This window comes from Nicotiana sylvestris, chromosome 8, assembly GCF_000393655.2.
Source record: "Nicotiana sylvestris chromosome 8, ASM39365v2, whole genome shotgun sequence".
NCBI classification, from domain to species: Eukaryota; Viridiplantae; Streptophyta; class Magnoliopsida; order Solanales; family Solanaceae; genus Nicotiana; species Nicotiana sylvestris.
In genome coordinates, this window is record NC_091064.1 from 211,709,698 (window position 1) to 211,736,966 (window position 27,269).

A 27,269-nucleotide genomic window follows, 5' to 3' on the forward strand; every position below is an offset into this window, starting at 1 on the left:
ACGAAAAACAAGAAAAATGTGTCTTTATTGAGAGGAAAAAGAGGCAAGTGGGTACATCAATAACAGTTGTAAATGAGTTGGGATTCGGTGTCAAAAAGTAAAAGTTTACTTTTCACACTGATTCTCTTGGTAATATAACCTTTTTAGTCATGTGAAATTGTGACATGATGGGATTTACTATACCTCAATTTTTGTGGCAAACTGATACTCCTAGTACTATTTCATATTTCCAACTTACCACAAATTGTTTGGTACTCCGGTCCAAAATAAGTGATTTTTTGGCTCTTTTCATGTTTAAAATAATTAATTTTTCTTGTGGAAAATAAGTAATTTTTCTAGATTTTAAGAGTGAATTAATTATTTTTTCCTACATTATCTTTGGAGTAATTAATGTTGGAGTATGTGTTAGGAGTGTTTATGTGAAGAGATAGTAAAGATTAATATGGTCAATTTCATTGCTAAATATTGTTAAAATGTGAATTTCTTAATATGTGTAAAAACAACCAAAAAATTACTTATTTTGGACCGGAGAGTACTAATTTTTGTATTGCCCCATTGATAAGAAGCACTATACTATAATTTTTTAACTGAACAATTATATGCCTGTGTGCGAGACACCTAATATATAATTGCGTTGGACTACGATAAAATAAAAATTTTATGGGTCGTTTGGTAAAATGAAAGATATTTGGTATGGTGGGATATTTTATGGGATTAGTTATTTCATCTTCTATATGGAATAGCTAATCCCATCATTTTAATGTAAACATATTCCTAAATTATTATTTTTATCACATGTACGAGACGGTCCCTTATAATATGCTTTGCACAAATTAATTATTTATCTGAAAAAATTCGATTTATGTATTTATGTTGATAGATAACTAAATTTTACACCTAAAAAACACATAATTTAAATTAATGCCGAACCATAAGATGAGATACATATGTTGTATTGTATTATACAAAGTCGAGGAAAATTAAATTTTAAATAGCTTAAGTTTTCTGTAATTTATTCTCGATAAGGTTTATAGTATTTTCTTTTTGGTAACGTCCAAAATTCTAAAAAGAATGTTGTTATATGCCGTTACAATTGGCCACTCATATCATTCTCCATTCTTTATTTTTTGTTCGCCATTTTCCTGTTCACCCAACTTCAAAAAGATATTTAAAATAAGTAAAGAAAAAAAATAGAGAAGGAAAATAAAAATAAAAAGAGTTTAGTCAAAGTACAAAATAGGTAAAGTATAATGGATGTAAGAAAACATTTGGAATGGTTTAGATACGATTCGCTGATGCCCACCAATGCTAAGCACCTTATCATTAGGGTATCTAATTTCTCTCTCTTTTATTGTTTCCAATTCGGTGTCCGGTATCCGCATTGGAGTCCGACTATATTCGAATTCGCGCCATTCGGGGGAAGCGCTCCCTACCAAGGATATTTCTATACCCAGAGCTCGAACCCAAGACCTCTGATTAAGGGAAGAACAGTCTCATCTACTGCACCACATCATTTAGTGGTATCTAATTTCTCTATTAAAAGAACAGTCTAATCCACTGCACCTCTGATATTTGTCGGCCAAAAGTACTTTTGTTTCTCTACAATCAATTTATTTATTTCCCTCTTTATTCTTATAAAAATAAAAATAAAACTTACCTAAAAATTGCTTGCGTTTATTTGAAGCGTTGAATTTTTGTCTTCTCGAACTTTGTAAAATGTATGTATGAACTAAATTTTGAAAATACTTGGAGCCCGTTTGGACATAAGAAATTTTTTATTTATCGATCTTTTTTATTTTTTCTTAAAATCAGTGTTTGGTTATAAATTTTCAGTTTTACTTTAAGACGTATTTTGGAAATTTTCAAAAATCACTCAGATCACTCACAAAACTTCAACAACCCAAAATTATATTCATGTACAAACACAACTTTAATTTTTAAATATCATTTTCACTTGAAAAAAAATTTTAATCCTTTTTTTTGAAATTTTACAACTTTTATGTCCAAACGCCCACTTAGTAGGCGTTTGGTAAAAATTATGGAGTAGTTTTTTTTTTAAAGTAGTATTTGGAGTTAAATTAAAAAATAGTATTTATAATTAGAAATTATGTTTAGACATGCATTTCACTTGAAAAATATTATAGAGAAAATTTGAAAAGTGGTCAAAACTATTTTTGGTTTTTGAAAAACTCATTTTCGAAAAATCTCCAAAAACTTATAAATTTTCAAACACGTCTTTGAAAAAAAAATCCGAAAAAAATAAATAAAAACATCTATGGACAAACGAGTCTTTTAAACTTTTTTCTTTCTTTTAGTAATTTCAAAACTCAGTTTTCCAAAATTCAAAAACCTCAAGAGCTGATCTTTTGAGTTTTTGAAGATTTGAAAAACTTAATATGATTTTTTAAAAAAATTGTATCAAGTTTTTCTTTCAATTTTTCACGAGTTGAAGAATCAAGTAAATGAGTTTAATATTTGATTTTGGCTAGTTATTGTAAGAATTTCTTTTTTGAGCGATTTTTATTTTATTTTTTTGTTATTGGATTTAAACGTGGACACATACCGAAGAAATTCTAAGGGGCCATTTGGTACGAAGGATAAGGTGAGATAAGATGTAGGACTAAATTTATATCGTATTTAATTGGTGATATAAATCTATCCATCTCCAATCAAACACGGTATAAATTTAATCCCATACTTAATTTAGGATATCTCATCTTATATATTCCACCTTATCCCATCAAATTTTGAAATTATTTTATTCCACCTCCTATATGGTATAAATTAATTCTGAAATTATCTCTCGGAATAATTTAGTCCGCGTACCAAACGGCCCCCGAGATACTACTATACTAAAGGGAACCAACATTTCTTTGTGAAGTTATCATCTAAGTCAATTAAAATGTGAAATTAACATAAGCTTTTTATGTTAAAATATTATCTACGAAGACATTTCCTCGGTACCAAATGCACCATATTTTATTTATTTATTTATTTTTATTATAAGCAGCTGCTTAATCCACTATCATTGGGGAATTAAACAATCTTATTCTAGTTTTTGTTTACTCTATTTTCGTCATGTCTTTTAGCGAAAAGCAGCAAAAGAATCTTATTTGGTGTAAGGTACAAAATAACTTTGTTTATGTCTTTTAGTGTAAAAGCTTCGCCGAAAACGTGAACGGCGTCTGACGGAAAGTCCTATTATTCAACGTGGACTGCTTCCCTCAATCATCATCCACACCAACTTTCGCCGCTTCGTAAGATTAAAAATCGAAGCACTCTTTATTAAAATTTATATACCTAGTATTTTTTTCCCCTCATTCTCACACATTTATATTCTTAAATATTTTTTAGTTGTTATTTAATAATTGAGTATTTTTTAATATTACACAAAAAAATAATAAAAAATATTATTTTGGATAGAAAAATAATTTAAATATAATATAAAAATATATTACCGTGGGGGAATTTTTTCTCTTAATTTCAACTCTTTATGCAGTCCATAAAGTGATAATGTATTGTCAATATGGAGGATTCTGATTTAATTGATTTTATCAAACCTTCATACGTATTTTTAATAAGAATTTAATAGACAAATTTTATTACCTATGAGTTCTTTCGTTTAATATTTTAGGGCTATTTTGGTATAATAATATTATATTTATACTTTTATAATAATATAGTCTGTCCTTTTTTCTATGGATTTGGATAATAAAATACATTCTTAAATTAAATTGGTAATATGACAGTATAATACATTTTCAAATTAAATTAGTAATAAATATTTTTAAGAAGTATATCCTAAAAGTAATAGTATTACATGACTAAAGATATTTACTTGTTCAATTTTATATGAACCAGGCAATCGGAAAGTAATTATATTAATAGGATTACTAAGGGGTTATTTGGTATGAGGTATAAGAAGGTATATAGGTGGTTTAAAAATTTAATACCACATTAATCCTATGTTTGGTTAGCAAACCAGGTATAAGTTATATATCCCTGTGTTAATTTAACACCGGGATAACTTATACCTTATAGAGGGTGGGGTAATTAGCACTGGTATAACTATCTTCTTCTTAGAAATTATGCAAGTGTCATTATTAATACAACATACCAAACAATAAATAAACAACAATCCAAGCATAACTAATCTCAGCATAACTTATCCCAACATAACTTATAGCGACATAACTTATACCGGCATAATCCATATTCCAACCAAACGACTCCTAAAGGTAGTATTATGTCCTAAAACTAATAGGAGTATAAGGCTAATATCTAGAATTCCGGTTATGTCCTTTTATTATGAGTTATTATGCTTAATATTATAAGGTTATTTTTGTAAACCGATATTGTGTGTGTATATATATTTTATAGGAAAATTATTTTTCTTCAATTAAAGAAAAATAAAGTTCATAAGAAAAATATTTTTCTTCATACCAAGGACATCCTTAGCTCCTTTCTTTGATTAATGTATGTTTATTCATTTCCTAATAGCTCTTATCAAGCATTCCAATACACATGCTAATTGCTAACTCATTCTTATTAACATCTCACACTACACATTTTTTACTATAATACCATGGGAATAAAGTAAAATTCAATATAGTATAGTAACAATTTTTAAATTATTCTTTTATATAGTTAACAGAAAAGTAAGTCTAATTTAGCTAAACAACAACGATAGTGATGTCATTAAGAATTAAGCTCGTAATGTTACGATTCAGATTATGACATATCTATTTGAGTATGACATATTCCCATCTCTTTTTACAATGTTTTCTCTAATCTCTCTCCCTTTCCCTTTTTATTTTTTATTTTTATTTTTATTTTAGTGTACAAAGTATTGTACTTAATTGGTATTCGCCATCCTTTCATTTGTTTGCACTTAATGGAGATCTGAATCTTAATCATTCAGATATCAAACATTAAATGTGTTTGTTTTTAAAGTCTGAATCTTGATTATTCAGTTTTTAATCATTAAGTATGTTTATTTTTTTTTACTTCAGAACCACTTAATGAGTTTGAATAGGTTTGTATGATTAAGATCTATAACAGAGACTTAATTTTATTAAGATGCTATCATCCATATTTATTTTTAATTGTCGCCACCGCCAACCATTATCAACTACCATCATACCACCACCACCATAATCGACTACCACCACCCGCCATCTCTAACACTCCCACCACCATCATTCTCAACCACAAATAACACTTAGCCACCTCAACTACCACAACTAACTACCACATCACCGTCAACAACCATAATAGGCATTGCCAATCATTATAAACTACCACCACCCACCACCACCTTCCTCAATCACAACTATCACCATCGCCCGCTATTATTAACTATCATCACTCACCACCACCACCCTCAATCATAATTGTCACCACTACTAATCATCACTAGCTACTACCCTGAACCACCATCATCAACCAAACTTACCACCAACTACTGCCTCTAGTCGGCATTCACAAGCACCACCCGTTAACTATCACTACCAACAACTACTATATTTTTTAAAAATTATATATTTATTGATAGAATATTAGATTAATTAATATTTCATTTGAATTTTATGTTTATTAATTTTCAAATAAAAATAAATTTTATATATTTAGATATTAAAAATCAAACAGTCTTAATCATTTAATATTTAAATTTTAATGCACATCTTAATATTCAGATGTGTATTCAGATTTAGATATCTTAATCTTAATACACATCTTGATATTAAGGCGTGTATTCAGATTCAGGCGTGTTGATCTTTAAAAAAACAACAAATGAGGCCAAAATTTGACTTAAGCGGTCAAATCCGAAAAAGGAAACAATATACGTACTACTAATTATTTTACAGAAAAAAAGAAAAGTACTTAATAAATATGGCAGAACATTTGTTGAAGCACGTGAACTCGGCATAACCTTTTTCAAATAATGCAGTAAACTCCAATACAAACCTAGCCGTCCCTTTCATGGAAATCCTAATTTTGTAAAGAACAATTTAATAAGAAAAGGGTCCCTCCTTTTTCTGCAGGTGTAAGGGTCTAAATCATGTAGTATATCACTTTGCTTTCCAAAAATAAAAAAAGGGTTGAAAAGAACGAAGAAAAAGGAAGATAAATATAGCATCAAATTAACGATTAGGTGACTATTCTTAAGAACAATTAGTGAAACATTTTTCACCGAAATAGCATATTGATCCCGACCCATCTAGAAAATGAGAGTCTGAAACCTTTTTAATCATGGACAAAAAATATTTTTGTACTACTTTAAAAAAAAAAAGTTATATAAATGAGTAAAACGCAATATTATACTGTGAATTACTTTAATGGAAATTTTGCCGTTAAAGTAATTCGCAGTATAGTTCTGCATTTTACTAAATTGCAGTACTATACTGCGTTTTACTAAGATGTTGGGCCCAACTATATTTTATTAAAGCTATTCGCAATATTATACTGTGTTTTACTTAAAACGCAGTATAATACTGCGAACAACTTCAATAAAATATAGCCCATTCTTCTTCCTTGGACCACTGAACCGAAGGAAACCAAAAACCTTCGATTCTGCTGGTTCCCCCCTGCGTCAAACTTCAAAAAAATAATAATTTTGGGCCACAGCCACCATCTAAAGAGCAAGGAGTGTAGGTCTCACATACAAGACAAACTTTGGATTCCTTCTTTCGGGTGCAAAAATTCGATTTTAATCAAATTTTAAAAACTTAAATCGAGGTATTTCAATTTTGTTTATGTCGAAACTCGTATAGTACATGCATATTTGTATTGTTTAATGTGTTTCCATGTTAATTTGTGTTATGTTTGTGTTTAAATTTGTATCTTATTTATACCCGGATTGATTTATTAGCTTTGGTACAAAAAATTATTAAAATTTGATAAATTATTTGTATTGTTAAAAAATTAATATTATTTATTTTGTTTGTTGTTCATATTTGTATTTTATGTTAGTTGTTTTTATATGTAATAGTGACCTTTTAGCGTAGTAAAATAAATAGCCTTTTAGCGTAGTAAAATATAGAGCCTTTTAGTGTAGTAAAATATAGAGTCTGTTAGTGTTGTAAAATATAGAGCCTTTTAGCGTAGTAAAATGTAGAGCCTTTTAACGTAGAGTCTATGTAGTTTAAGTATGTAGTAACTGCAAACTCTATCCAATTACACTTTACAAAATTAATTATTTAATTATAACAATAAACTTACAAAAGTAACAAATTCCTATATGTTGTAAAATTAACTCAAATATCGAGCCTGGAACCCATACATAATTATTCTGTCTAATTGTAAACATAATTAATTATTTAATTTATTAAGCTAGCACACACAATTCTAAAAATGTTAAAATTGACACGCATAATAATTAAGGATAACTCGGTGCTACCGAGCCTCAAAAATCGAGTCTGGAACCCATACATAATTATTCAGTCCAATTGTAAACATAATTAATTATTTAATTTATTAAACTAACAGACACAATTCTAAAAATGTTGAAATTGACACGCATAATAATTAAGGATAGCTCGGTGCTACCGGGCCTCAAAAAATGAGCCTGGAACTCATACATAATTATTCAGTCCAATTGTAAACATAATTAATTATTTAATTTATTAAGCTAACAGACACAATTCTAAAAATATTGAAATTGACACGCATAATAATTAAGGATAACTCGGTGCTATCGGGCCTCAAATATCGAGCCTGGAACCCATACATAATTAATCAGTCCAATTTTAAACATAATTAATTATTTAATTTATTAAGCTAACAGGCACAATTCTAAAAATGTTGAAATTAACACGCATAATAATTAAGGATAACTTGGTGTTATCGGGCCTCAAATATCGAGCCTGGAACCCGTACATAATTATTCAGTCCAGCCTATACCTAGGGATCCTGGATGGGTAGCTATACACTATCAGTGGGATGACCGTGCCAGGCTGGACGATATATATATGGGATGGCTAGAGCAGCAGGTCCTTATTTGGGAGGAGCACCGAGCTGACCGTATTCCGCTAGCACCTCATTTACCCAGGAGGCCACTATTCATATGTATGCATCATGGTACCGCCGTCACACCCGACCGATTATCGGGAACCCCATTCATGTACTTGGCGAGCGCTACAGACCATACGCCGGGAGACACGAGGCACTGGTATGTTTTTTGGCTTATTAATATCGTATAATTGTTATATTGCGTTATTTAATTAATATTTTAAATATTTCACAGGCTATTGGGCATCATCACCTTCTACCAGTTGGGACAGGAGATGCAGCAGCATACCGACATCCCTGCAGTCGTTGACTATGGCCGGCGGGTGGCACAGTTGGCTCGTCGGACCCTGTTTCAGGCGAGAGATGCCGCGAGGTTGGACCACGAGGCTCAGTATGCGGCGCCAGAGGACTACCATCGGGGTATGAGTGTCCCACGACGCAGGGGTAGGGCACGAGGGAGGGGTGCCCCACGAGGTAGGGGTGCTCCACGAGGTCGCGGGGGACGGCGAAGAGGTGGTCCCTAGCAAGGGGGCGTTGAGGCACCTGTCGACCTACCTGTTGAGGGACATGATGAGGACTTTGGAGTTGTGGCGCTTGGAAATGATCAGTCGGGTTATATACCTCAGCAAGATGAGCCTTCCAGCAGCATGCCTTCGTACAACCTTCAGCTATCTCTGCCAGCATCGCAGGTCACCCCGTCAGGAGCATGTCGATCACAGGTACATTCGACGGGGATGTAGACCAGTACTTTGCATGCCCATTTACCGCAGCTGAGAATAGGCCCATCGGGGACGTGGATGGGGGGCACAGGTTGAGTTATGCCTCATCCCCGGCGGTTGATGCGGATCTATCACAGGCGTAGGTATGTTTGTATTACTTTAAAATTTCAAATTGTTTTTTTTTTCCTTAATGAGTTGCCATTAATTAATTTTTAACTTTCTTATGAAGGCATCGTCTCAGCCCATCTTTGAGGCCACTACATGCTTTGATGAGGACACCACCGATGCGTATACTCAGGAGGCCGACGAGACCACGGTGGGAATATATTTTTTGACTTAACACGTACAATACAAATATACTTTGTCACATGCTAAGTTTAGTACTTGTTTTGTAGGTTGCTGACGGCCCGACGGCCTATTCTTCCGATCCTGCCAGTTGTGGCGTCGATGCTGCTGCACATCCTCACATAAAGAGGCGGCTTGATGATGATGATCCAGATAGTGTACCCGGGCGACAGGGGATGCGACTCAGGCCAGCAGCAGCACTGAAGTGCACAGGCTGCGGGACTCACTGATTTACTTAGGTTTTTAGTTTGTGTAAATAGTGCATTATGTATATAATGATAACAATTATCGTTTAACAACATTTATATTTTAATTGCATTTGAACAATAGTTTTACTTAAACAGTACACAAGAAACACAAACATTGCAAAACGTAGTACTATACTAGAACTAAAACCATCACTGCACAAAGGATAGCAGTACATAGAAAAACAAACAATAGAACTAAAACCATCATTGCACAAAGGATAACTAAAACCAGCTTTTTTCCCATGGTTTTCATCTTTTTCAGAATGACAAGACAACTCCATAAAACGTAGTACTATACTACGCTTTATGTGTTAAATTTTTCTGCAATAAACCAGCTTTTTCACATGGTTTTCATCTTTTTCTGAACGACAAGACAACTCCATAAAACGTAGTACTATACTACGCTTTATGTGTTAAATTTTTCTGCGATAAACCAGCTTTTTCACATGTTTTTCATCTTGTAAGCACGTGATTTTTGTCATACATGAAGATAACTCCTAAAAAATAAGTCAAAATAATTTTTATTGATTTTTTAGGAATTTTTCCTTTTGTAGTCTCATTTCATACATTTTAATATTTTAAAATCACAATAATAAAATACAAAAATACGCATTTGCATTTAGGATCTAATTTCATATTTTAGGATTAATTAAGGGTTAATTTGTTTTAGAACAAAATAGGAAGAAAATAACAAAAATAATACCTTTTGCATTCTTAGTTCAAATTTGTATCAGTTAGCATTTTAATTAGGAAATCTAATTTTTAGTGTTAATTTTGTTTTGGTTTTAATTTAGCATTAAGCAAAATCAGAAAATAAAATACAAAAAAAAAGAGGAAGATAAAAAGAAATTAGGAATAAAAATGGGAAGAACCTTCCCCAAAAATATTTCCCCCAAATCATTTCTCCCCACCTAAGACCTTCCCCCCAAAATATTTCCCCACCTAAAACCTTCCCCCCAAATTATTACCTCACATAACACCTTCTCCCCAAATAAAACTCCCCCACACAAGACCCCCCTTCACATAAAAATCACTACACTCACCCACCTATATAAAAACACACACGAAATTGACACAGGAGGGGGAAAAAAAGAAAAGGAAAAGGAAAAGTTGAAAACAAAAAAAAAATTGACCATTTGAGGGAGGAAAAAAAATTTGACACGAAATAAAAAACGAAATCAAAAAGGGGGGACACACGAAATAGCAAAACAGAAAAAGAGAGAACGAAAATTGAATGGGAAGCCTTCTTCTTCATTATTCTAAAAAAAGAACCAGAACCAAAAAAAAAAAAAAATCGATCAAGCCTTCTCTAGCTGGTCTGATTTCTACTGCTTCGTTTTTTACAATTTTTGGTGATTTGAGTCGATTTCGGTCTTAAATCGAAGTTGTGTTTTGTTTGCGCGTCGCTGGATCCTTCTCGTCTTCGCGCGTTTCATTTGGCTCGTGAATACTCTGTTTGGTTGGCAAGAAATTAGATTCGAGGTCGTCAGAGGGAGGTACGGTCTGTTGGTTTTTCCGGTTCGACTTTCACTGACTTCGTTTGAAGCTGCATCGATTTCAAATTGTAACTTCGTTTCGATCCGTGTAATTGCTGCATTTCAATTAATCGGAAAGCTAATTTCAGGTTACCTCCAATCTATTTCATTTTTTTGATCCGATGTTTATGGTTGTAACTGTTGCGCTGCTATTTTTGGATGAATTCGAATTTCACGAGCTACTGATGACTGTTGATTTCTGAATTGGAACATTTAGATACTAGTATTATCTTCAGAATTTAGTTTAGACTCAATTGCTAAGTTAATTAAGCAACAAGCTTTCTCTTATGCTAATCCAATAGAAATAGCTAATCTTATTCTAGTCAACTTCCTCACTTAATGAAAGAAAAATCATATAGGAAGTATGTGAGACGAACTTTCTCATACAGGAACTTATGCCTATCCGATTCGCCTCATTTGTTGGTTCATGGAGAAACCATTTTTGTTTGGATGCAGCATGTTTGAATTTCAATATTTGCTCTACAATTAGTTCTCTAAAGTACGGTTTATGAGAATAGCGTGACTGTTCTATGTTTGCATTAGTATAAATGTTTTACTCCTTAATAAGCATTGTATTGATCTATTCTAACACAAACAAAGCAAGATTTGCAGTACCAGAAAAGAAAGAATATAATCAAAAGAAAAAAAAGAAGAAGAGTACTAGTGTGGATATAATAGTGGTTTCATAAATTGTCGTTCTTGGTATATGTGGCTTTCTATTGTTCTATATTTTCTTTTCTTGTGCAAAAGTCTCGATGAAGTCGAAATGTGTTGACAACCACGGGTGCATTGATTGCGACGTGATTCGAAACGCGTTTTCACGACGTCGCAATCCTTTAAAATAAATAATGATAAAAATCGGTTCACGAATAAAAGGCACATAAGTTAGCATGTATTAAAATCGGATAAAATCAAATACAACAGTTAAGCGACCGTGCTAGAACGACGGAACCCGGGAATGCCTAATACCTTCTCCTGGGTTAATAGAATTCCTTATCCGGATTTCTGGTTCGCGGACTGTAGTACAGAGTCATATTTTTCCTCGGTTTGGGATGAAACCGGTGACTTGGGACACCATTAATTTCCCAAGTGGCGACTCTGAATAATTGATAACTAAATCCCGTTCCGATTGTCCTTTAATTGGAAACTCCATTATACACTCTTCCAGGGGTGTAGGTAAAAAGGAGGTGTGACAGCTTTGGCGACTTTGCTGGGGACCGAACCCAGAACGTGTTGTTCAGGGTTCAGAATTCGAGCTTATATAAATTGTTGTATTTGATTGTATCTGATTTTCCTACATGTTTTGTGCTGAATGTGCTAAATGTTACCGCTTTGATATTATCTGAACTGTATATAAACTGTGCCGACACCCTTTTCTCTTCACCTTCGGGGATGTGCTTACTGGTTGAGACTCCCTATTCTGTTAGTGTCATACCTTGAAATAAGAAAGAGGCCGGACAAGTTACTAAGCCGGATGGCCTTTTGGTTCACGGAAAGTTGCCCCCTCCTCGACTCGAGTCGTCCGCTCGGGTACACAGTCTAGAACACCGACCCAGGTTTTGAACATAGAATAATGTGACTTCATGCCGGATCCCTAGTAGGAACGATTATTTGCATCATGTTGCATTTGACCTAGGGGACTCAACACAGGGGTTGAGCCTGTCTAGGACTAGCAACCTGAAATGAAAAAGACCATCCTAATGCATCCTACTTGTTTTCTGCATCTATTTGCTTCAGACTTGCATGCTGACAGGCTTTTGAATATCGAAAAATTGAGAAAAAGAGAAAAAGAGAAAAAGAGAGAAATAACAGTGTAGAGAGCTAATTGCCTATTTTTTGCCGGAATTTTGAGAAAATGAAAAATTGTTTTAGTTTTAAATAGTTTGTGTTACTAAAAAAAAGGGCAAAAAACACGGGTCTTTGTTTTAGTTTTGGAAATTAGATTGTTTTAGTATTTGTTGAAAAGAAAAGGAAAAAAAAGTCTTTGTTTTTTTTTTGGGAAAAAATAGGTTGTTTATTGTTTGTTGAAAATGAAAAAGAAAAAAAAAGAGTCGTTATTTTGTCTTGTTTTCAAAATAGAAAAGGAAAAATAGTTTGTCGTGCCATGGACAATGAAAAAGAAAAGAGTCTTGTTTTCAAAAAATAGTTCGGTTAATTCGCCCGAACTACGCATGGTTTGATTCTCACCGCGCGTGAGATACGTAGGCAAACCTCATCGGGTCCAACCTCCCCTTTGCAAAAATAACCAAAAAATATCAAAATTTTAATTTTTGTCATAAATAAACCAGGTGATGCCGTTTTTGTCAAAAATAGCCAAATGTTCCCAAACGGGGCGCCGAAAGGTTGACTTTGCATAAACAGCCACCTTTGGTCGTATTTTGATTTTTGACCCTCACAGCCTTAAAATCTTCGCCCCCAAGGCGCAGGAAGGCCGTGTTTGCAATACCGGGTCATTTATTTTAATTTTGAAAAAACAAGAAAAGAGTCAGTGGTCAAGTGAATACCGTTCGGATTTTTGGGTCAAAGTTGGCATATAGGGGAAGCAATCTGTCATTTTGTTTTTGGGTTTATATTTCTTTTGATTAGAGTATATGAGTCGTTTGATTTTCGAGTCTGTATTGCATCGTTAAGTTGGTCGGTTTTGTCGTTATTTATGAAAATGGAAAATTCCAAAAATATTTTATTGTCGTTTACCTTATATTTGCACGAACTACGCCTGGTCTGATTCGTGCGGGGTCACGATACGTAGGTAATCCACATAGGATTCGACCACAACCAAAACCAAAAAAAAAGAATAAAAAATGGAAAAGATGTTGTTGATAATAAGGACCGACCCAATCCATTCTAGCATGTTTTGTTTTGAATTGTGAAGAAAGTTGAGGTGGTCGGTTGTGGTAAGCTGGAAACACAAGATCCAAGGAAAATGATAACTGACATCGAAGCTGTTACGAGTGCTCAAGAGACTCAGGGTCAGGGGATTCAACAAGGGTCTACTGTGGTTGAGGAAAATAGAACACTGAAACAACAAATGACCAAAATGCGTCAAGCTTGGGCCAATGGCCAAGGACAGTCTTGTCACGAGTCATGATTTGCTACACAGCAAGAACAGTACCACTCTCCCGAGTACCACTCATACTCGTTTGAGCTTCCTGTAAATATCGAGAAGCCTTCCCAAAAGAGAGTACAGGAAGAAATAACCCAAAGAGTGAAAAGATTAGAATAACGGTTGAAAAACACGCAAGTAATGGCAGGTCAAAAGAGTGTTGCCTTCAGAGATCTATGTATGTTCCCCGATGTCCACTTGCCGCCTCGTTTCAAGGTTCCCAAATTTGAAAAGTACAATGGACATGGAGACCCCATAGCCCACCTGAAAAGGTATTGCAACCAATTGAGAGGTGTGGGAAGAAATGAAGAATTGCTTATAGCTTATTTTGGGGAAAGCCTCACGGGTGTAGCATCTGAATGGTTTTTGGATCAGGACACATCTTGCTGGTACGTCTGGGATGACATGGCACGAGCCTTTGTCAAACAGTTTCAATACAACATCGACATCGCCCCAGACCGCATTTCCCTTTCTAACCTAAAAAAGAAACCAACTGAAAGTTTCAGGGAATATGCCATGAAATCGAGAGAGCAGGCAGCTAGAGCTAAGCCACCCATGGATGACCACGAGTTAATCACTGTCTTTCTACAGGCTCAAGAGCCAAATTATTTTCAATACATGACATCCGCAGTGGGTAAATCCTTCCCGGAAGCAATCAAAATGGGAGAAATGGTGGAGAACGGTCTTAAGACAGGCAGAATTATAAGTCAAACAACTCTCAAAGCTGCAGCTCAAGCTGTCCAAATTGAATTTGCTAACACGAATGAGGGGGATGAAGAAATCATGGTGATATCAGGTCGAGAAGAGGTCCTAGGAGAACATCTCGAAGGTATGTGCAGCCTCATCAAGTTTTCCATGACCCCCCAAGCATTACTATCCACCTCCGAACCCCCATACTCTGTTGATCCATCCCAGTATGTTGCCCAGCCACCAAATCACCCAAGAAAGCGAGCACGAGTATCACAAAATCTCTACCAGCCTCCGCAAAATTTTCAATTACCTTGTAACCCACATCCAAGCCAGGGGTATAGAAGGGAACAAAAGTTGAAAGATAGTTTTACACCAATAGGAGAGTCCTATGCAAGCTTATTTGAGAAGTTAAAACAACATGACATGATTGCACCCATTCCTCCAAATCAGGTGGACCGACGTGCGAGAAGCTTTGACTCATCTAAAAGGTGTGAATACCACTCCAATGCTCTGGGGCACAATGTGGAAAATTGTCGGGATTTGAAAAGAGAAATAGAAAGGATGATCCAGGAAAATTTGATTCAAGACAGTGGCACCCAGAATATCACGCTGCATCCCTTACATGAGGAGGCACACTTGGTGGGGATGATTGACCGAAGTTGAAAATACTGGCGCAGATAGTGGTCATGGCAATATGGATGCGAGGCTTAGTGGCTAAAATGTCGTGCTTAGTAATTGAAAAGACGCTCCATTCCTAAGTCAGTTGGGGAGGAGCTTTGGTGGTCTATTTTGCTGTCATTTCTGTTGTCAGGGTTATTTGCAAGGTTGTAATCCGGATATTGTCTTGTGATCAAACCCTCTTATCCTTTCATTTTTGTCTAGCTTGTTTAGTCGTAGTGGTTCGTTTAGTGTTGTCCATGGGTGTTTCAGGTTCATTCTAGGGTTGTACTCCAGTTTGTTTGCTTGTTTTGTTATTCGAGTTATTTCATCGTTGTCTAATGCAAATTCCGGTATTTTGTTATTTCCAATCATTGTTCTTCGTTTAGTTCTTTTCTATCGTTTTGTTTTGCCTTTTGCCAGTTCTAGTGACATGACATGCACGCATAATTCTCAGTCTGATCTTCAAAAGTTGCGAAGCAACGAGACCATTTGATAACGATAGGGGCACCTGAGGAAATAAGAACAGATTTGGACGTTTTGAGATTGTTTGACGCCCGAACCATGTGAAACTGGGGCAGATAGAATATAAAGAAACCCTAAAATCAAGTTGTCCAAATCGACAGGGGGCCGGTCGTGGTAATAAGAGTAAGAGTGTTGCCCAATGGTTCATTATATTTGACAGATGTAGCAGGAAAATGTGTGAAAATGGCCATCAACTCCGAGGCGGTCAGGATATACTATGTGTAATTTCTGTGCATTAATCGTATTGGTTTGCCTTTGGCATGTCTTGAGGATTGAAATGACGAAGGCGTTTTGTTCAGCTATCCAAACACTTTTTTCCATTGTCACCCTTTTTGAGTCGTGTTTATTTTCTTTCGTACCCCTCTTTCAGAATCAACGACACAATTAAGAAACGCAAGTGCCGAAAATAAGCAAATGAAAAGGAAAAAAAAAAGAAAGGAAGGAAAGAGAAAAAGAAAAGAAAGAAAAGAAAGAAAAGAAAGGAAAAGAAGAAAAGAAGAACAGAAAAAAAGAGAAAGAAAAATCACAAAAAAAAGTAATTTCTATGTCGTGAACTATGTATTGACTTGATCCCGAAAGGGTAAGTAGGCAGTCTCTCTGAGGTTCAGTCATACCAAAACAAAAATCCAAAAGTCCCCAAGCAAGAAACTGGGGCAGAAATTGTGGTTGTTGTGAGAAGTTGGATTCCGAAAGTTGTAATTTTAACCCATTTTGAAATTGTTTTGAGCCTTTTATACCCTTTCTTTCTAACCCATCCAAAAGCCTACATTACGGTCCAAAGAAAGACCTTCTGATCAGTCTTTGAGAAATGCCAAGTCAAGCAGGTAAGGTAATTCCTGTCAGGGGCAACACTCCGGTCCAAACAAGGAAAATGAAAATGAGAGAATCTTATTGATGAAAATCCTCATGGGTATCGCAAGGTGATGAAAGCTGAGAGAAATAAAAAATGAGAGAGTCTTATTGGTGAAAACCTTCACGGGCACCTTGAGGCGACAATAAGTTGAGAGAAAGAACGAAATGAGAGAGGTTTGATGGTGAAAACCCTTTAAGGCACTACAAGCCGAATAAGGAATGCGAATCAAATTGGATAAGCGGAGCAATGAAGCCCAGTTTCACAGCAAAAAGGAACAACAAGAGCTGAACATCAGATTTGCTTAACAGAATAGGTCGCAGGTGCATGTTAAGGTCATTAGAGTCGGTACCCACATCCGATAGGTTTCTACTGTGTAGTTTTCTTGTTAGGAATCATCTCTTTCTATTGTCCTTTACTTTGTTCCTTTTGTTTTGTTTTTTCCCCTTTCTGAGTCTTTTGGTCGTAACAAGTGAGGAATGACTTCAAAATTTTCCACCAGCTTTCCAATTGCACAAAATGGGGTCACAAGTCAGGAAAAATAACAAGAGCATTGAGCTGGTAATAATCAACATACTTTGGGATCCTTATGAAACACAAAGTTTGGTAGATGTCGGTTCAGGAATAATGCAACAGATAAAGAGTATTGGGATTGAACGGGGGAAAAGGGTATTTCAGTGACACAGATGACGGGAAAAGTGGTTAATCAATAAACATGCAAGACCTTCATAAAGAATCAGTTGTCACAGAAAACATATGGGGTCAGATAAGAAGACTAGAACTAATAATTAAGAGATAGTCGTCAAGAAGGGTGGAAGTTATCAGCTAAGTTTCAAAGATGGTCGGACAACGCAAAGCATGGAAAGGAGAAAAGGAAAGTCATCCCAGCGGGAGTACCACAACCAACCACCGCACTTTTAAACTGACAAAATTTTCTTTGATTTGAAACAGGGGCATGGAAATGTTATTTATGGCAGAAGATATGCTACAGGAGGATTAGCAAACTGGGGCAGAAAATTTTCTGCCATGTTGAAATTTTTTTCCGGGTACCCATCTGAAGAACATGAAGGTCAATACAAGTGTTTTTAAAAAAAAGAAAAAGAGAGGGAAGTAGTTTTCAGGAAAGAAACACCAGTTCTAAGAAAAGTAATTTTTGGAGGAATGAAACACTAGTTTTTAGGGAAGTGGTTTTTTTGAAGGAGGACAACACCAGTTTTTAGGGAAGCAGTTCTGAAGGAAGATAATTCAAGTTAGTGGGTAGATAAAACAAATTTCGAGGGAAAATGGTTAAAAGAAAATCTTAGTCTGATGAATTTTTCACCTAATATAAAGAAATCTTAGTCTGTTGAATCTTTCACCTAAGATAAAGAAATCTTAGTCTGTTGAATTTTTCACCTAAGATAAAAATCTTAGTCTGATGAATCTTTCACCTAAGATAAAGGTAGAAGTTGGAAAAACGAAAAGAAGGCATAATTTGAAAAAAAATAAAGGCAGAAGTTGGAAAAGAAAGGAAGGCATAATTTAGATAAAGACAGAAGTTGGAAAAAAGAAGGGAAGACAGAATTGAGGGAAAAGAAGGGAAGGCATAATTTAAAGAAGGGGAGGGCAGAAGTCGAAAAGAAAAAAAAAAAGGAAGGCAGAATTTGAAAAGAAAGGAAGTTGGACTTTGGAAAATTAAGAAAGTCGGGATCACACAAAAATGGACCTAGTCTGATGAATTATCTCCTAGAGTCAAAATCGTAGTCTGATGAATCTTTCTCCTTAGATGAAAATCTTAGTCTGATGAATTTTTCACCTAAGGTAAGGATAAAAATCTTAGTTTGTTGAATCTTTCTCCTAAGATGAAAATCTTAGTCTGATGAATTTTTCACCTAAGATAAAGATAAATCTTAGTCCGTCGAATCTTTCACCTAAGATGCGAATCTTAGTCTGATGAATTTTTCACCTAAGATAAAGTTTAAATTTTAAGATACATTGCAGTCTTTAAATTTTTAAAAGTTGCATTTCAGTCTTATCACAATTCAAGTTTTAGTTTTTATTAGTATGTGGTAACAAACAACCAGTTTTCCAAACTAGGGCAGAAAGTTTTCTTTATTTTGTCTATTTTTGTGAAGTCAGGAGCCCGCCTGAAGAACAGAGGCATACAATTCAAGTTTCGGATGTCAGGAGTCCGCCTGAAGAACGGAGACATACAGTTTAAATTTTAAAAGTCAGGAGTCCGCCTGGAGAATAGAGACATTCAATTTCAAAATTCAGAAGTCAGGAGTCCGCCTGGAGAATAGAGACATACCGTTCAAATTTTAAGCAATCAGGAGTCCACCTGGATAACAAAGGAGTACATTCAAGTTCAAGTTCAGCAGTCAGGAGCCCGTCTGGATAACAGAGGAATACATTCAAGTCCAAGATTATTCAAGTTCAGAAATTTGGAAGGGAAGGAACAACATCTCAGTTAGCAATTTGAAATGACGACAAGGGATTTCACCAAGAGAACACAAGACAACAAAGCAACAAGAAATACAAAAGCAAGTTTGAAGATTTAGATAGGATTTTGTAATTCGTAGCTTAGGCTAGCTTCTTTTTATTTTGACATGGTGTAATAAGGGAGGTCAGCAAGCAGCAACAACAACATTCGCAGTGAAATCACAGCTCCTGGTAGTCCCAGCTACCAGACACTTCTGAACTACACCTGACCTGATTCCTTTATAGCCAAGGATATGTAGGCAACCTTTGAAGCAAGGTTCGGTCAGACAGTTTTTCAAAAATTGCTTCTCATGGAGTTTCAAATGGGCAAAAATCCCTCACAATGCTTACTTTATCTTTGCCCGAAAACTCTTCGTGTTTCCGAGCAAAGAGGGCCAGCTGTAAGCACGTGATTTTTGCCCTACATGAAGATAACTCCTAAAAAATAAGTCAAAATAATTTTTATTGATTTTTTAGGAATTTTTCCTTTTGTAGTCTCATTTCATACATTTTAATATTTTAAAATCACAATAATAAAATACAAAAATACGCATTTGCATTTAGGATCTAATTTCATATTTTAGGATTAATTAAGGGTTAATTTGTTTTATAACAAAATAGGAAGAAAATAACAAAAATAATACCTTTTGCATTCTTAGTTCAAATTTGTATCAGTTAGCATTTTAATTAGGAAATCTAATTTTTAGTGTTAATTTGGTTTTGGTTTTAATTTAGCATTTAACAAAATCAGAAAATAAAATATAAAATAAATAAATAAAATACAAAAAAAAGAGGAAGATAAAAAGAAATTAGGAATAAAAATGGGAAGAACCTTCCCCAAAAATATTTCCCCCCAAATCATTTCTCCCCACCTAAGACCTTCCCCCCCAAAATATTTTTCCACCTAAAACCTTCCCCCCAAATTATTACCTCACATAACACCTTCTCCCCAAATAAAACTCCCCCACACAAGACCCCCCTTCACATAAAAATCACTACACTCACCCACCTATATAAAAACACACACGAAATTGACACAGGAGGGGGAAAAAAAGAAAAGAAAAAAAGAAAAGGAAAAGTTGAAAACAAAAAAAAAGGGACCATTTGAGGGAGGAAAAAAAATTGACACGAAAGAAAAAATGAAATCAAAAAGGGGGGACACACGAAATAGCAAAACAGAAAAAGAGAGAACGAAAATTGAATGGGAAGCCTTCTTCTTCATTATTCTCAAAAAAGAACCAGAACCAAAAAAAAAAAATCGAGCAAGCCTTCTCTAGCTGGTCTGATTTCTACTGCTTCGTTTTTTACAATTTTTGGTGATTTGAGTCGATTTCGGTCTTAAATCGAAGTTGTGTTTTGTTTGCGCGTCGCTGGATCCTTCTCGTCTTCGCGCGTTTCATTTGGCTCGTGAATACTCTGTTTGGTTGGCAAGAAATTAGATTCGAGGTCGCCGGAGGGAGGTACTGTCTGTTGGTTTTTCCGGTTCGACTTTCACTGACTTCGTTTGAAGCTGCATCGATTTCAGATTGTAACTTCGTTTCGATCCGTGTAATTGCTTCATTTCAATTCATCGGAAAGCTAATTTCAGGTTACCTCCAATCTATTTCATTTTTTTGATCCGATGTTTGTGGTTGTAACTGTTGCGCTGCTATTTTTGGATGAATTCGAATTTCACGAGCTACTGATGACTGTTGATTTCTGAATTGGAACATTTAGATACTAGTATTATCTTCAGAATTTAGTTTAGACTCAATTGCTAAGTTAATTAAGCAACAAGCTTTCTCTTATGCTAATCCAATAGAAATAGCTAATCTTATTCTAGTCAACTTCCTCACTTAATGAAAGGAAAATCATATAGGAAGTATGTGAGACGAACTTTCTCGTACAGGAGCTTATGCCTATCCGATTTGCCTCATTTGTTGGTTCATGGAGAAACCATTTTTGTTTGGGTGCAACATGTTTGAATTTCAATATTTGCTCTACAATTAGTTCTCTAAAGTATGATTTATGAGAATAGCGTGACTGTTCTATGTTTGCATTAGTATAAATGTTTTACTCCCTAATAAGCATTGTATTGATCTATTCTAACACAAACAAAGCAAGATTTGCAGTACCAGAAAAGAAAGAATATAATCAAAAAAAAAAAGAGTACTAGTGGGGATATAAGAGTGGTTTCATAAATTATCGTTCTTGGTATATGTGGCTTTCTATTGTTCTATATTTTCTTTTCTTGTGCAAATTCATCCTGAATGGTTGATGTTTTCATTAGCATTAACTTGGAATTGGCAGAATTGTTGATCTTATTGCTATGAACTAGTTTACTGAGTGATGTTAAGACGTTAGCTGGCTGCAGTGTGCTATTGTTATTGTTCTAGATTTTATTAGTGACATTAAGTAGGTAAAATGCAACTTAGCATTTTTTTTCCCATTCAAATGATTAGAAGTTTTTGTATTGTGTGAAATTAATCTTGTAAGGTGGATAAAACGTAATGATTGTTGAACATTATACAAGAGCTTTAGGCGCGTTTTAATAAAGTTACTTTCTTAAACTCAGGTGCGCATTCATGCGACCCGAATCCAAGTCTCGATGAAGTCGAAATGTGTTGACAACCACGGGTGCATTGATTGCGATGTGATTCGAAACGCGTTTTTACGACGTCGCAATTCTTTAAAATAAATAAAATAAAAAATCGGTTCACGAATGAAAGGCACATAAGTTAGCATGTATTAAAATCGGATAAAATCAAATACAATAGTTAAGCGACCGTGCTAGAACGACGGAACCCGGGAATGCCTAATACCTTCTCCTGGGTTAACATAATTCCTCATCCGGATTTCTGGTTCGCGGACTGTAGTACAGAGTCATATTTTTCATCGGTTTGGGATGAAACCAGTGACTTGGGCCACCATTAATTTCCCAAGTGGCGACTCTGAATAATTGATAACTAAATCTCGTTCCGATTGTCCTTTAATTGGAAAAACTCCATTATACACCCTTCCGGGGGTGTAGGTAAAAAGGAGGTGTGACACATCTTTTTCAGAACGACAAGACAACTCCATAAAACGTAGTACTATACTACGCTTTATGTATTTTGTCTCGCCTATAAATAACGGCATCATTATAGTTATTTTGTGTGCTCAAAAATTAGTAAAAGCAAATATTTCATTAAAAGTAAGGTTTTTTTTTACTAAAAGCTAATATTTCATCAAATGGCTCAACCTCTTCGTGCACCAAAGTGCAAATGTGGAAAAGAATGCTCGATGCAAAATTGTTGGGACGATGGTGAAGTTGTACGCCGCTACTGGTGTTGTATGAACCAGTTATACAAGGTTTACGGCAAACCTATTTGTGATATTCAGGAATGGGTTGATGAACCATGTTATCAGGAATGCTACAGAGAACAACTGATGTTTCTTCATAATATGTGTTTATGCCAACGGGAAACACAAAGAGAAAGCGATAGAATTATTGTAGAAATGAGGGCGAAACTGAAGGAGGTGGGAGAAGAAAAATGGAAAGCACAATGGAATTGTGAAGCACAAAAGGAATGAAAAGAAAAATATAAACGGGAACTTGCGGAGGTGAAGGCGAAACTGAAAGAAGTAGAAGAAGAAAAAGAACGAATGGAAGAACGATTTAAGTGGTTGGAGCGGAGAATAAATGGCAACCGGGACTAAACATTTGCTTGTATGTGTTTAGTGTATTTTTCATATTTCATGTATTTTTATTATGTTGGCCTGTTATGTTTGTGTTTGTGCTGTAGTAATGCTTTATTTTAATTGAAGTGCAAGTTAAGTTTAAGTGCTTGTGTTGTTATATGAAACTATCAAACCACGTTTTACATATTACATTTCCTACAATTAAACAACTTTTTCTTCACTCATTTCAAATTGTGGAACATAATTTTATTTGATATATATTGCAACATACACAAGTAAAAACATGTATTACAAAAAACAATACCAAAATAAAAGACTAGGGGTATCCTTGATAGTTGGGTACATTCGACGAACTTGCACCAGGAGCCGGATTACCACCGCCACGCACACCACCTGAAGGACATTTACGACGGTCGTGTCCTGTTTGCGAGCATATGCCACATTTACGCGCATAAACGGTGTCACCAACATCCATTTGGTTCCGTATACGCGTTCTCTTTTGCACTTGCAGCTTGCGCAAATAGTCCTTGTTACATACCATCTTAAAAGGTTCCGGCGGCCAATAATGCTCAGCACCTAATGGCTGCAACTTCCCACTATACGTGTCTATGTATGCAGCAACACTGCATTGCCTATCAATATAGTTTGTTGCCCCATATCCAACTTGTTGAAAGCACTTCAACGCATGTGCGCACAGCATGTGGTAGATGGTCCATTTCCCACATGAACATAACCTTCTATTTTCATTCACCGTCTGTAGATTATTCCCACGGTGTCCGTAGATAGCGGTCTTAACTTCAAAAATACCCCGTTCATGATCGTACTGAAGAAATGAATGCCACTGTGCTCGTCTCATGGACCTTTCAAATCTTCTCATGGGTATTGGCATAAATTGAACACCCCTATCCATCAATGCTGTTGTAGCTGCATGCCTTTCAACAAACCTCTCCGCACTCTGTTTGAATGTCATGCGAACCATGGCAGTGACAGACAGTCCACGGGCAGACTTCAACAAGCCGTTGAATGACTCCGACACGTTTGCAGTGAGGGCTCCCCATCGTCTGCCGCCATCAGCATGCAATGTCCACATGTGATGCTCATACCCCATCAACCAATTATAGGCTCGTGGTTCTAACTGCCGGATCGCTTTCATGCGCCTCGTGAATTTGCACTGCTGGTGCTCAGTTGCAGCCAACCACATTAAGTCATGCAATGCCTTGTCAGGATATTTCTTCTGGAAATTGGCCTTCAGGTGACGCACACAGTAACGGTGGTATGCATATGGTTCCTGCCATTCAGGCAAGTGACGTACAGAACTTAAAATACCACCATGCCGATCAGATATTAGACAAATACTTGAACGCTGTTTGACAACGTGCTGCTTCAAGTGGTTCAAAAAAAACGTCCATGTCTCTTTACTTTCGTTGGCACATATGGCAAAAGCTAGTGGAAATATTTGCCCGTTGGCATCTACTGCAACTGCAATCAAAAGCTTAATATCATACTTTCCATAGACATGCGTACCGTCTATGGAAATAACAAAACGACAATGCACAAAACCATCAATTACTGGTTTAAATGACCAGAACACATAGTTGAAAATATATTCGGGTCTGTCCGGACTCCGCTCACGCCTCCATTCAACAACAGTCCCGGGGTTAAAGTGTTGCAGTGCGGCCATGTACCTGGGCAGATTTGAAAAAGACTTATCCCAGTCGCCATAAATAAGTTCAAAGGCACGTTTGCGACCGAGATATGCCTTTCTTTTGGTTATAGTACAACCATACTCCTGGTGGACGACTGTAATACACTCTTTAATCTTGAACCTAATGGACACTTCCAAATATGGAATCAAGACAAGAGAAATCAAGTCCACATCCAAGTTGAAGTGATTCTCATTGTATGTGTCCATTTCACATCTGTGCTCGCTAATAAATTTACCCACTTTCCACAAACCTGATTTCTTCTTGGTGGCACGCAACATCCAGTGACAACCCATAAAGTCTCTACGGCATACAGCCTTGTATTTCTCCCTAGTTGATTCACTTACCGTCATCTCACGACACTCTCTTATACTGTAGATTTTTACAGCCCTAATTAGGCGAGCTTTATCGGGGAAATACATGCCCTTTGTCAGAACAGCTGGTCTAGACTCATCCCACATCGCTGACCGAAATTCATCATCATCCCTTGTGAGGGCATCCACGTTCGGCATACTTGGCAAATTATCAAGGTAGGGAATATTCCGCTCATGAAATGGCACGTGGGACTCGTACACTCTTGGTCTAGCTGGAGGTGGAGGAACATGCTCCCTAGTCAACTCAGGTTCAACATTTACTTCCTCCTCCTCATCACCCTCATCATGGAAGGGTGTGTCATCCCCAGACTCATCCGCATTGTTGTCATAATCACTATCATCTTTCTGACTCTGCGCATATGCCAAATCACGAGTAAATACGTCGTCTATAGGCAATTGTGTGAGGTCAGGAGCTTCAAGAAGATCGTTTTCACTGCACATAAAGAACAAAATGATAAGTTACCCAACTAGATAAATACTTTAGATATAACTATATCACTTTACTTACAAGCCGTACTGTCTTAACGTTTCATGATGGATATTTTCTTGTTGGTGATGACTCCCAGATGGACCACCATGGTCCAATACTCCAGAACTACGCATATTCCAACTAGGGTCAGGGTCATAACTTGTAAAATTCATATCCGGACGGTACCCCCTATGAAAAATATGAGTGTTAATACAAATCCAATTAAAATATAAATTAAACATTGCTAAAGCGTAGTAAAATTGAAGTTTACCAGTCGTCTTGTTGATTATCTAAAGTCAAAAAATTATTTTGTGGTTGCTCATTCGCCGGTGGTGACAAGTTTAAATCAAGGCAAGCTCTTTCATCACCAATCTGTCCGGCAAAAACTGCTCCAGAATAAGCACCCGATGACTGGGGGTTATCCCTACTATGCACGCCCTCATTATTGGGAACGTCTTCCACCTTCACGTACATTTCCAATAATTTTATTACAATAAATTCCCTATATTTAGCCGGAATCAACAAAAAATCTCTAAGAGTTTCATCATCCTCGATGTTAAACTCAGAATAATAAGCAAACCCCTGCGGAGTCACACGGAAATCTACCGGTTATTTTAAGGTTAACCGAACGCCTCCTCTCATTTATTTTTTTACGTAACAATGATACCAATTTATCGTACTCCATAGTAAGCGGCAATTTAACATGACATTGTGGAGGTGAGCTATACCTCATAGAGTTATTCTCCAACACAACCTCACCCCCCCCCCCCCAATATAGTGAAACCCTTATTTTTGCCACTTCAGACATTGTAAAAAAATAATTGATAAGAAGAAGAGAGAAGTATGAACGTAAGTTTGAAATAAAGTATTGAATGAATTTTTATAAAATTGAAACGCCTTTAAATAAGGCAAGTCCGACGTTGGGGTGTAGAATTTTTCTAAGTAAAACGCAGTACAATACTACGTTTTATGTATTGAATTATTGTTATGTCAGTTCATTATTGGTGGGGGCAAAAACCAGAGTACAACACAATTATTTAATATAAAACGCATTATTATACTGCGTTTTACAAATATATCTTAGTAAAATGTAGTATAGTACTGCGATTTACAAAACAAAAAAAAAATTAAAACAAAAACGCAGTACTATACTGCGAATTACTTTAACGGCAAAATTTCCGTTAAAGTAATTCGCAGTATAATATTGCGTTTTACTCATTTATGTAACTTTTTTTTTAAAGTAGTACAAAAGTGTTTTTTGTCCAAAAAACGATTAAAAAGGTTTCGGACTCTAGAAAATGATATTTGATTTACTTATTTATTTATTATTGTTATTGATCCAATATCTCAAAATCTTATGATTGAACATGTAATAAATAAAAAATATTTATACGATCAGATCATAATATAACCAGAGGTGTATTTTCTGAATTATGATAAGTATTACAAATTTTTATTTGATTAAAAAATCGACTACAACATGTTAAAAGACACTGATTGTGTATTGTGTAAAAAAAACCTTTATATTTTCACTGTATATAACTTGTATCCTATTATAGTTCATACACATCTTACTATTAGACTTTGCTCTATTACAATTGACTATCAAACAATTGTTTGCTATTATGGGTGTGTTTGGTATAAAGGAATGTTTTTCATGAAAAATGTTTTCATGGAAAATGAGTGGTTTTATCACTTATTTTTTCTTGTTTGGTTGGTGAAAATTTTTTACGAATTGTTTTTTTAATGTTTGATTAGAGAGTAGAAAATATTTTTTTTTATGCTAATCTCCTCGTCCTTTTCCCCCAAATCCCCATATTTCATCGCCCTACCCTCCCTCCCCCCCCCCCCAAAAAAAAAAATACCCAACGTTTTCAAGAATCTATTTTCTACAATAATTTAATTATTCTTCTAAAAATTT

General features: G+C 35.5%; 1 long non-coding RNA gene across 3 annotated transcripts; it reads left to right on the top strand.

Moving 5' to 3' along the window:
- Window positions 1-10,295: 10,295 nt before the first annotated feature.
- Window positions 10,296-20,864, top strand: LOC138874609 (uncharacterized). 3 transcript variants are annotated; one of them, XR_011401642.1, is made up of 2 exons: window positions 10,296-10,946; window positions 18,797-20,864. It is a non-coding gene; the product is annotated as an uncharacterized lncRNA (long non-coding RNA). The 3 variants fall into 3 exon arrangements; XR_011401641.1 differs by having other exon boundaries at window positions 18,801-20,864; XR_011401643.1 differs by lacking the exon at window positions 10,296-10,946 and adding an exon at window positions 17,639-17,728 and having other exon boundaries at window positions 18,801-20,864.
- The last annotated feature ends 6,405 nt before the right edge of the window (window positions 20,865-27,269 follow it).